Raw genomic sequence first — 10,767 nt, forward strand, 5'->3', positions numbered from 1 at the left:
AAACCGAAAACTTACCGACACGGTACGAGAATTGACCAAGAGCCTCAATAAAAGGCATAGATTCAATATCCCCTGCATGAGAAAGCGATTTGTAAGCCCAAAAATCCCAAATAAATCATACAATAAGAACACTTTATGGCTGTTATGTACCTATAGTACCGCCTAATTCAATTACACAAACATCAGGTGGCCCGTCTTTTCCATCTACTGGTATAGCAGCTACCCGTTCAATCCAATCTTGAATTGCATCAGTGATGTGAGGAACAACCTGAACCAAAGCGATTTGTCAAATGGATCTTGTTTGGGCCAGGCCAGGTCGGGCTGGCCCATTAATGCTTTCTATCTTTTTTACATATTAAGTGGTTTTACCTGAACAGTTTTTCCAAGATAATCCCCTCTCCTCTCCTTGTTAATGACAGACTGCATCCAAAATTTAAAAAAAATAAATAAATAAAAGTTATAAAAAAAAGTGTGTGTGAAGCGTTAAGGTTCAAGTAAAGTTACCCTCGTAAATCTTTCCAGTGGTGATATTATTATCGCATGTTAACTTAACATCTAGAAACCGTTCATAGTTTCCAAGATCCAAATCCACCTTTAAACAAAGTATCAAGATAATTATTCTGTAACTAGCTTATAACCAACCATTTTGAAGTAAAACTAACTATTATCCAAATCTTGAGATGTTACTTACTTCTCCCCCCATCATCCAACACAAAAACTTCTCCGTGCTCAAAAGGAGACATTGTTCCTGCATCTTTATTTAGATACGGATCTGCATGGAGGAAAAAAGTCAAACAAACTTTGACCTAAAAACCGAAAAGGATGATCAAGAAAACTGAAATCAAACCCTCCTAGTTCACATGTAGCCTTGAGAAATAAGCCAATAAAAATCAAAATTCATGATCTGGTCAATATTGATTCAAAACAAGAAAGAAACAAAAACACTTTTTTGAACAAATCAAGAATCTATATATTATAATACAAACCTATAAAGATCATTTCTTTGACATTAATCAAACTACTAAATAAATAATGATGACTAGGTTAGAACCCGCGTGATACACGGGTTAGTAAAAAATATATAATAAAAAAAACATATGTAGTACACAGGGTAATAATAAAACAAAACCGATAAATAAATGATAATATAAACAATTACAAACATTTTTGTTAATATCATAAAATTACCAATAATATACACGTAATAGACATTAGTGTTTTATAGTAGTTAACAAACGTTACAAAACCTTAAAGTTTTCTATTGGTAAGCTTTCATGGAGACTATATATATATAGGTTATGTTGTACAAAGTTATATAAAAATCTGAATAGAACTCTTTAATTTCAAACCAAAGTAACAAAATTTGAGAAGTCCCATTTCATAAATTGAAATTAATTAAAGAACCAAAATGATATAATTAATTTATCGATACCCATGTTTTTACTAACGAAACTCCTATGAATGTTTTAATTTTGTGTTGCATTCAATAAATCGATACCCATGATGATGAATATCGATTGAAACACATATAAAAAGAAGAAATCAAAAAAACCTTATAATTACAATGACCTTATAATTACAATGCAGAAGAAAATGCAAAAGCAGACGGCAATCATTAATTGAATATGTATAGTCTAATCGCATTTATACTTTGAATTAGGGTATAATCATTATAGAATTAGGGTTGAGGATTACATATAATTGTTAGGTTTAAGCCTGAAAGATGAAATGAAATTGCTTTTGACGTAGTCTGGTTGTTTACAGAACCGTTATATGTGAATTGAATTTTAATTTGAATGAAAAGTAAAAAAATGAAAAAAAATGCCAAAATGCCATGTGACAATTTAAATAGATTTGATAAAAAAAATATTTTAATGAAAAAGAAAAATAATGCCAAAATGTAATGTGACAATTTAAAGAAATTTGATGTAAAATATTTTAATGAAAAGTAAAAAATAAAAAAATGTCAAAATGTCATGTGACAATTTAAAGAAATTTGATGTAAAATATTTTAATGAAAAGGAAAAAATAAAAAAATGTCAAAATGCCATGTGGTAATTTCAAAAGATTTGATAAAATGTATTTTAATGAAAATGAAAAAATAAAAAAAATGTCAAAATGCCATGTGTCAATTTAAAGAGATTTGATGAAAAATAGAAAAAAATGGTTATTGAAAATCTACTCTATTTTATTATACAGGTAGACTAGTTTTTTTTACCGGAAGAGGATGACTAGATACCAAGACAAAATCATGGCATTAATCTAAGTTATCCATTGTGAAAAAAACAATGAAAACTTTTAATCCTATCCGTCCCATGAAGATTGATTCGATTTTTATATTCCTATCTTCTCGAATCTTTAACCTTTGATTTGTAATGTTTGTTCAAACTAATTTGCTGAAAATTTTATAAGAAACACAAACCGATTTTGATTGAGGTGACACGAAGACAGCAAGCCTGAAGAAGAAGACCAATACTGCTAGCAGTCACTCCTTTTCCAAGTCCACTAACGACACCTCCAGTCACAAGAACATACTTCATCGCTTCTTCTTTTCTTTTATTGCAATTTCCCCTGATAAATTAATAAACTTTACACATTAGAATACTTTTTTCGTAGTAATATATATGTTTCTATATAAAAATAAATGGGGTGGCGGCGTAGCTTGTTGCCCGCCAACTTGCTATATGTTATATGTTGATTATGTTGATGTAACATCTGTGTTTCTATATAAAAATAAATTGTTTGATTAAACAATTATTTGATTACTTTTTTCGTTCTTATTATTGTTGAAAATTAGAATACCAAGAACATATAAAGAAAACCAGTAATCTTTTAACCAAAAAACACCCTGTAATTTTAAGCAAAAAAACAGCAGGCTCCCATGTCTTCCCCTATTCTAAGTAGACCAATTTTTCGACAAGCATTCAACAAGGACCACATGCAGCATCATAAGAAACAAGAATTTGTGCTCATTACATCATTTTAACCACCAGAAAAAGATTTGAAAAGCAAGAAACAATAAACCCAAAGAAGGATTAGAACAATACCCTTTTGGTTTATCAATCAAATATGAGTCCAAGAGAGGATTAAAGGAGATTCGTGTAAGAAAGAAAGAAAGAGGTGTGGCGGCTATATATGCCTCTGCTTAAATGAGTGAAAACCCCTATTTATTTTATTTTGGAGTCCGCCGCCAGACCCCCCCGTGACTCTACGTCACGTTTCAAAATCAATATGTAAAGAGTTCCCTGAAAACAGAACCCACGTTGTGTTTTTGTTTGGTGCTTGATTTTAGAGTCTTGAGAAACATGTTTGCTAAAAGTTAAACTTTAACTTGTATGAGGTAATGAAATTGACAAAAGAATGCAATTGGTTATTTTCATTCAAATGAGATGCTTTGTTATCATAAGGGAATGAAATGAATCATTTTGTTGCATTGTGTTGGTACGTAGGTAAAAAAGAAAAAAATAAATTAAAATGGTGGTGGGAGGTAGGTGGCGGTCGTGACATTCATACATACATATATACATACATTTCGTCCAATAACCTTCGTATATATTATTATGGTATGCTCCCTACATTCGCAGATATTATTAGGGTATGTTCCCTACATTCGCAGATATTATTAGGGTCTGTTTCCTTCATTCTCATATATTATTAGGGTTTGTTCCCTACATTCGCATATATTATTAGGGTTTGTTCCCTACCTTCGCTCTACCATACTTTCATACTAACATTCATACAATTTCGTACATACCCTGCTTTATCATTCATTCATACACAAATACACATTCTAACACTTACCTCCCTTGGCGATACGTGCAATATATGAAGATCGTTCACGTATCGACAAGCTTACATTCGTATTTACATTATAATATATATCACATATATTATCCATGCATACACTTACCACTCAAGGTAAGTGTATTAACTAATCATATTGAGTATGCACACAGCCCCGAAAACATAACAAGGAAATGGGGCTGGAAACGCGCATGAACTCGGTTACGTTCACCGTTAATGGTTATTCCTTTCTTTAGCTGTGCGCGACTAACTGCATAACAATTACACGTATCAATTAACTATTACTACCCATATCGTGTTTCTAATTTAATTATAACCCCCAATGAACGGGGGTCCGGGGTTAGCGCCCCTAGCAGCGGGGTTTTAGGGGCGGCAGTCCCTAGCGGGGTCCAAGGGGCAAAGCCCTTGGCTGGGGTCGAGTTGCCAGGTCATCTTGGAAAAATTTTATTTTTATTAACTGTCATAACACATTTTTCATATTCTAATTTATTATTTTATTTGCTAATTCGTAAAGTTTGAGGGCTTCTTTGTAATTAATTCATTTTATTATAAGTCCAGGGACCTTTCTGTTATTCTTTCAAAGTTTAATTTGTTATTCTGCTCTTTAACGAATGGGGCTCATAACGAATGGACTCTCATAACGAATTGGTCTTTATAACGAACTGACCTTTATAACGAACTGGCCTTTATAACGAATGATCATAACGAACTGCTGCTAATGTCACACCCCGATCGTGATGGCGGAAAAATCGAGGTGCGGCGACTAAGTCGTGATTGTTGAGCACAATAGTATAAAAGTCTAAATGCATAAACATAACCAAAATGTCAAATATTACATCAACCAGGTAACATGAAACAAATTGTTTTAATACAAAATATCAAGTTTCCAACAACTCCTAGTCTAGCCTTCATCTTTCTAAGGCCTCTAAACTTGCTAGGGATTTCTTGCTGCATTATTTCCTGAAAACATGTAACAAACTGTCAACTACATAAAGTAGATGAGTGAATTCATAGGTTTAAAGAAAAGAGTTTTATACACAAACATACTAGTATAGGTTGTAGGGGTTTATATATAGGGTGTACCTGCGGCTAACCCACCACTCCTACAACTTATACTACTATGTTTGGGTATAATTCCCAGTTTTTAAAATGGTTTGTAAGAAAAGATCTCTTGGTTTTCCCACAGAGGTTTTTTTGTAGTAAGTCAAACATGAAATGTTCTCCTGGGCTCTCAACGGGCTTATCAATCTCCCATTAGAGTCGTATGTGATAAGATTACTCAAAGATTTCGGTCTCCCAACGGTACATGTAGCACATAACAGTTAAGCATAAACAAGGACATATAGATTTGAGCATGCTAAGTTTACTAGATAAACCAACACCAAAATCCCATTGTTTACTAGTATCCAAGATGATGGTGAACAAATGATGATGATGATGAATGATGATGAAACCCAATGATCACACAAGACTTGATTGAACTCACGCAAGACTTAAACCAAGACTACCTCGTTCTTGCCATCCAGGACTCAGCTAGGTTCTACCGAGAGTAGGATAGACACCCCAAAGAATCCTGGGTTCCCTTGGTCCCTACCGAGAATAGTATAGGTCCTCAAGAGTTATGGATTTCACCGAGACTAGTATGAAATCCCATGAGTTACGAGTGCCACCGAGAATAGAATGCCACTCATGGTCGTGAGTTCTACCGAGAGTAGAATAGACTCTCGCGTCCAATTCAACTCATGATGTTTTGATCTCTAGATTTCCATGCTGACACAATGACTATGATGATATGAATTTGATTCCCGTTCCCATGATGTCAATGTTCACAGAATTTCCCATACTCATTGATTTCCAATGTTCTTAGATCTCCATGAGTTAATGGGTTTTCCCCATGTTCATAGATTTCCAAAGTTTATAGATTACCAAGAAGCTCGTGGATTTCCGCACGTGTGTAGAAATCCAAATGTTTATAGTTTAAAGAATGTTTGCATAAATGATTTTATCCAAACGTGTAAAGTTACCATGTTTCCACCCCATAGTTTTGAAAAGCTTAAATAGGGGCTATGAACTCACCTTGATCTTGGGTTAGGATGGTGCTACAATAGATCTCCTTAGCCAAGAACAACAACAAACAGATTTGTGGACTCGGATTTGAAGTTTGAAGACTTTCTCTCTCTAGTTTCTCTCTCTAGAATGAGAGTGTTTGGGTGGGAAGTGTTGGTGGAAATGAAAGAGATGGTGTAAGAATACTTGATTTTCCGCTTAAATACTCGGGTGACTCGGGTTCGGGTTTAGGCTACCGACGGGTCAAGACTAGTCGAGTTCATAAGTTTTTAAACAAACTAAAACTTTTTCAGCAAAACTTTTATAAAACCATTTTCCGAATAATTATTTGAAATCTTTTTAAATAAGAATATTTAATTTTTCGAAAGCATAAAAATTAATATTTTTCAGGCGTAAATGTCGTTTTATAAAATAAACATTTTAAATGATAAAAGCAGATTTTTCCAATGATATGGGTTCCGAACTTATCGTCCAGAATCCCAAAGTCTATAGTTTCCGATGATTTCACGATCCTAGTTTACCAATCGAATTTCAGGGCGTTACATCCTCCCCAATTTAGAGGAATTTCGTCCCGAAATTTAGAATTTAGTATAGTTGATGCAATGATGTTTTAGATTAAATGATCCCATGATGACCACTATGCGCCACTACCCCTAATATTCGTCTTGGATACCACCCAAATCAAGTTGAAGGGGTTTATATATAGGGTGTACCAGCGGCTAACCCACCACTCCCTCAACTCCACTTGGGTGTTTCCTTCGACTCCTATTAGTTCAATGACACACAGGACGACACACTATTTTCCACTACAAGGCATCACCTTCAAGCTTTACATCAGACATATTCATTTCGGATTGAAGGGGTTTATATATAGGGTGTACCAGCGGCTAACCCACCACTCCTTCAATCTCCAATGAATAATTCCCTCAATAACTCTTGAATTTAACGCCTCACAGCTGCCACGCTAACTATGAGTCCCTAATTCCAAGTCTCGCTTCAGACATAATCAACTTGTGCCGAAGGGGTTTATATATAGGGTGTACCAGCGGCTAACCCACCACTCCTTCAACATTCATTGATTAATTCCCTACACGAAGCTTGAGTTCACGACTCATAGTTACACAATAGCATATTGTTTATACACGTATACACCTGTGAACTTGATGTTATTATATTCCGGACTATAATTACGAGTTCACCTTGTATCAATGTATAAACTCCATTGTGTGCGGCTAGAAAAATCGACACGACACCACACACACACACACAACCATGCTTCATGAATGCTAGAATGATGAAAAATTTTGGCTCAATGATACATAGTTTACCCCAATGTTTACATGATTAAGTATGCACAACTTGTGTTTTCCAGCACGAGTCATGGGTAGCCAAACTTGGTGTTATGCAAATAAGAGAATATTTATAAGCAAATAGGAAAAACATGATACTTCATTGATTGATATTGGTCCCTGATTACATGATTACGATTACATAGACTCCAAGATTTCTAGAATTACAAAGATGATGACTATGCGAACAGATGAGGGTATTCCTCCTTCATCTTATCCTCTCGTTCCCATGTGAACTCGGGTCCACGATGGTTGTTCCAACGTACCTTGACTATAGGTATCCGGCTTCGCTTAGTCTTTTTGACTTCTCGATCTAGGATCTCGACAGGTTCCTCAACAAAGTATAGTTTGTCGTCGATGTGAACCGTGTCGATCGGGATTTGAGCGGTCTCGTCAATGAGGCACTTTTTGAGTTGCGACACATGAAAAACGTTGTGAACACGGCTGAGTTCTGGAGGCAATTCCAAGCGATAGGCTACAGGTCCGACCTTTTCGATGATCTTGAAAGGTCCTACGTACCTTGGAGCAAACTTTCCCTTTTTCCCGAAGCGAACAATGCCCTTCCAGGGGGAAACTTTGAGCATTACGTGATCGCCTATTTGGAACTCCAGAGGTTTGCGGCGTTTGTCAGCGTAATACTTGTGTCGACAGCGGGCGTCCTTAAGTCTTTGCTGAATGATGGCGATACTGTCAGTGGTTTCCTGTATCAGTTCCGGGCCGAGGATTTGAGAATCTCCGGTCTCGGACCAACACAGTGGAGAACGACATTTCCTGCCATAGAGTGCTTCGAATGGCGCGCATTTGATGGTAGCATGATAGCTGTTATTGTATGAGAACTCTGCAAGAGGAAGGTGAGTCTCCCAGCTACTACCGAATTCAAGGATACAGGCTCTGAGCATATCCTCCAGGGTTTGTATGGTCCTTTCGCTCTGTCCGTCCGTTTCAGGATGATAGGCAGAGCTAAGTTTCACACTTGTCCCAAAGGCTTTCTGAAATGACTTCCAGAACCTTGACGCAAAAGAGGGGTCACGGTCAGACGTGATGCCCTTAGGCACACCGTGACGGGTTACGATCTCACGAATGTAAATCCGCGCCAGCTTCTCCGTAGTGTAGTCCTCGCGGACAGGGAGAAAGTGGGCAGACTTGGTCAAGTAATCCACGATAACCCAAATCGTGTCATAACCGCTAGGTGTCCGCGGGAGTTTGGTAATGAAGTCCATAGCGACTTCGTCCCACTTCCACTGCGGTATGATCGGTTTTTGTAACAGGCCAGATGGTCTCTGATGTTCAGTCTTGATCCGCGAGCATGTTAGACACTTACCGACGTATAAAGCTATGTCTTTCTTCATACCCGGCCACCAGAAATGAGACTTGAGATTCTGATACATTTTATCACTGCCCGGGTGAATAGAGTATCTGGATTTGTGCGCTTCGTTCAGGATAAGTTCTCGAAGTGGTTCAGAGTTTGGAATCCACATGCGATTTAAGTAGTAAAGTATACCATCAGACTTGGTTTCAAACTTCCGTTCGGCACCGCAAGATAGCATATTTTTGAGATCACCACCAGCAATCGCTTGCTTTTGAGCTTCAAGAACCAAGGAGGGAAGATTGGACTGAATACGGATCGCATGCAACTGGGTCCTTTCCTTGCGACTTAACGCGTCAGCCACTACGTTAGCCTTTCCAGGGTGGTAGCGGATTTCGCAGTCATAGTCACTTAGGAGTTCAACCCATCGACGTTGTCGCATATTTAGCTCCCTTTGGTTGAGGATGTGTTGTAGGCTCTTGTGGTCGGTGAAGATGACACATTTCGTACCGTATAGGTAGTGTCTCCATATTTTTAAGGCAAAGACCACAGCACCCAATTCCAAGTCGTGAGTGACATAATTCCTCTCATGACTCTTGAGTTGACGCGAGGCGTAAGCGACGACCTTACCGCGTTGCATTAAGACGCAGCCTAGACCTTGGCTCGAGGCGTCGCAATAAACAACAAAATCATCGTTACCCTCAGGAAGCGACAGGATTGGTGCATGGCAGAGTTTATGTTTCAATGTTTGGAAAGCCTCTTCTTGCTCTTGGTTCCAAATGAATGGTTCCCCTTTTTGAGTTAACATTGTGAGGGGCAACGCGATCTTTGAAAAGTTCGAGATGAATCGACGGTAGTACCCAGCCAAACCAAGAAATGAACGAATTTCGGTTGGCGTTGTAGGCGCTCCCCATTTTTTTATGGCTTCAATCTTGGCAGGGTCGACATGAATGCCTTCCTTGTTAATGATGTGACCTAAGAATTGAACTTCCCTTAGCCAGAATTCGCATTTGGAGAATTTGGCGTAGAGTTGCTCTTTCCTCAGCAGATCCAAGGTAAGCCTGAGATGAAGCTCATGGTCGGCTTTAGAGCGGGAATAAACGAGAATATCGTCAATGAAGACGATAACAAACTGGTCCAGGTATGGACGACAAATGCGATTCATGAGATCCATGAACACTGCAGGGGCATTCGTCAAACCAAAAGGCATGACTAGGAACTCGTAGTGTCCATATCGAGTTCTGAAAGCGGTTTTCGCGATGTCGTCCTCCATGACACGCACTTGGTGATAACCTGAGCGTAGGTCGATCTTGGAAAAGTAGGTGGCTCCTTGCAGCTGGTCGAAAAGATCGTCAATCCTCGGTAATGGATACCGATTCTTGACTGTGAGTTTGTTAAGCTCACGATAGTCTATGCACATCCGGAAAGATCCGTCCTTCTTCTTGACGAAGAGGACTGGAGCTCCCCATGGAGACGAACTAGGGCGAATAAAACCCTTGTCCAGTAGTTCCTGCAGCTGGCTCGATAATTCCTGCATTTCAGACGGAGCCAAACGATACGGAGATTTTGCCACGGGGGTTGCACCGGGAACTAACTCGATGTGGAATTTGACTTGTCGGCTAGGAGGAAGTCCGGGTAAGTCTTTAGGAAAAACGTCTGGAAATTCACGCACGACGGGGACATCAGAGAGCTTCTTCCCCAAAGATTTCTTGATGGAGACATGAGCTAGGAAGGCGAGACACTTCTTTCGAAGGCATCGCCGAGCTTTAAAGCAGGAGATTAATTTCAGACATCTGCCTGATCTTTCTCCTTGAATAATTATGGACTCGCCAGAAGAACAAGGAACGCGAATGAGCTTCTCAGCACACACCACTTCCGCGTGGTTGATGGACAACCAATCCATCCCAACAATTACATCGAAACTTCCTAAATGCATAGGGATGAGGTCAATGTTAAGAGACGTCCGATCAAACGTAAGCGTGCAATTGCGGACGATTTTGTTCACTTGGGTAGACTCTCCGTTTGCCATTTCGACAGAGAAAGCGGGGTCTAAGACAGAGGTTCCTAGATTAAGCAATGGGACCAACTCGCTAGAAATAAAACTCCTATCTGCACCCGTGTCAAATAGAATAGAAACCCAGAGATTGTTAAGGATGAACGTACCAGTAATGACGTCAGGATTTTGGCGAGCTTCAGCAGCGCCAATAGTAAAGGCTCGGCCTCGGGCCGGAGGAAGATTTG

The 10,767-nt window shown here is 38.5% G+C and overlaps 1 long non-coding RNA gene across 1 annotated transcript; it reads right to left on the bottom strand.

Annotated features, from left to right (window-relative positions):
• Nucleotides 1-52: 52 nt before the first annotated feature.
• On the bottom strand, nucleotides 53-423 carry LOC143608031 (uncharacterized). Its single transcript, XR_013149124.1, has 3 exons — nucleotides 370-423; nucleotides 151-268; nucleotides 53-72 (listed from the first exon to the last, which is right to left on the bottom strand). It is a non-coding gene; the product is annotated as an uncharacterized LOC143608031 (long non-coding RNA).
• Between the last annotated feature and the right edge of the window lie 10,344 nt (nucleotides 424-10,767).

This window comes from Bidens hawaiensis, unplaced genomic scaffold (genome assembly GCF_021521415.1).
Source record: "Bidens hawaiensis isolate Kalapana, Puna unplaced genomic scaffold, B.hawaiensis_p1.1 tig00094722_1, whole genome shotgun sequence".
Taxonomy (NCBI): Eukaryota; Viridiplantae; Streptophyta; class Magnoliopsida; order Asterales; family Asteraceae; genus Bidens; species Bidens hawaiensis.